Raw genomic sequence first — 2188 nt, 5'->3', positions numbered from 1 at the left:
TAGTTGCATCTATTTGAATTAAGTGCTTCATCTCAAACATTTATATATTCTCCATTGCACTCGTCAGCTTTGAATCTTCTTTGTGAATTTCCATTTTTCATTTTTCCCTAAATTAATTAAGGTTGTTCGCACTGCTCCCCTAGGGGCACGGCTTTGGTTACTAATTTTGATGCTTTTGAAAGCAGAACAACTCAACCACTTGGAGGCATGGCTGTGCCTCTTGTTTATAGACTACAGTCGCCCATGTTGCTGCACTGCATGCATCTCGCCCGTGGTTTTTTATGTGCATGGAAAATCTTTGCCCGTCCATCATCTGTAGACAATGCCCATGGTGCTATAGCCTATAAACACCCTAAGTTGTGTGCTTCACAAATCACCATTTATGGAGATCATCCTTTTACAAAATGTAACGCCCTTTAGCTTTAACATCCAAAGCCACTTGCTTTACCACTATACTAGGAGGACTACAGTGCTCACGCACACTTGTGCACTCTTTTTATCTCTATGGATGTTTACTATAAGGGTTGTTCGACGTCCGTTCTTCAAGGTTTTCACACCTCCGCTACTCGAATTTCAGTGGTTGATGTGCCAGAGCTCAACCATGACGGCTCAAGTTCCATTCCCACCGTGGGCTTTGATGGATAGCCTTCCCCCAAACATCCTCTGGGGTGGCATGTTGAGGTCATTTAGGTTTCCCTTACAGGCCTTCGTGACTCATTTGCCACATACTTTTCTATGGCACGATGAAGGCAATGGCTAGCAAATATTCTCACCCACGAGGAACGCCTTTCACAAATCGACGAGCACTGGGGTATGCAACTCGGACAAACATCGGGATGTGAAACCCCGCTAAGGTCTTTACACACTAAGGCTCCACCCACTCCTCACAAACAATGGGAACAAGTTAAACCAATGGTGAGCACTATTGAGGACTTTACACATTGCCCGCTACACTCTTTTCCTTATGTCCTACCTAGGTGCCATGTCAAGCCCAAAATCTGCACCCATGGATGGGCACCGATCATTCTAGCCAATGGCTTGAGTTCCCGCTAACCAATAGATGGGTTGTTTAAAATGATTATGCATGTTCGAGCGGGCAGTGTATGTGTAAAGACTCTGCCAAAGCAACCCATCCCTCCCATTTTTTAAGTGTCCCAACAATGGGCACTCTTTGGGTAGCCTTTGCTAGTGGTTTGTAAGGACCCTAAGGTGGAAGACCAACTCTCTTTTCAAACAACCAATGATCTAAGGCTTCTCATGTTTCAATTGGTTATAGCCTCGGTGCAAGCCCAAAACTCACAACACCTATTTGGATGTTAGCCCAAAGGCTCACCTCCTTCTTTTGCACATCCATGCCCGCTTAGACGATGGGCATCAATTGCCTCTCCAATTGCTCATTTGAGATTCTTATCAAGAGACACTTAATTATTATATTGCTCATTTAGTTGGCACAGGCTTCCACAAACCTCTACTCTCACAAAAGACAATCACAGTGTGTAAAGGAATCGTAACATGGTTCCCTTGGTCCACTAGGTGCCTGCCCAAACTGTCAGCACAATTTCATGGCTAGCCGCCTAGTGTGTAAACACCGTAACAACCCATGGCACTTTAACATGAACACTCCCCATGCCACCTCCATCTATGTCCATTATGAATTTTAGTCCAGATTTTATTACCCGAGTAACTCCTTGTGTAACCAACCGGCTTTTACACATGGCTACTTCTTTATGATGGGTATGGGAGTCTAATTTATTCTCTCATCGCAAGAAGTGCTCTTTCATCACCTAGGGAACAACTCGTCTCCCACGCACATGCATGAGTGTAGGGCCCTCCTCAGAGCATAGGAAGGTATAGTTCTAGAGGACCCCCATGAGCTCATGCAAGAACTACTACGAAAGCCTTAAAGGGGACCCAAGACCGCATTAAATCTTGATATTGAGTCCCTTTCATGACTCTTGAAATTCTTCAAAGTGGTGAAACTACTTATTCTTAAATTCAAAGAAAGGAAAGTCTTCTAAAGTTAAGGCATCAATTTGTACATGTTATGTGGAAAAATGGCCCATTAGACCAAGTTGGTATTCTTAGGGGAATTCAATGCAAAAGCATGTTCTTAAAGCGGGGCAAGCCTATTTTCAATCGTGTAGGACTTTCCTACCTCAATGATGACCCTTAGGAGGCTCCAACCGAT

Source organism: Dipteris shenzhenensis, chromosome 18, assembly GCF_047967505.1.
Source record: "Dipteris shenzhenensis isolate YYH24624 ecotype China chromosome 18, Dip_SZ_1.0, whole genome shotgun sequence".
Classification (NCBI taxonomy): Eukaryota; Viridiplantae; Streptophyta; class Polypodiopsida; order Gleicheniales; family Dipteridaceae; genus Dipteris; species Dipteris shenzhenensis.
This window is presented reverse-complemented; position numbering follows the sequence as displayed.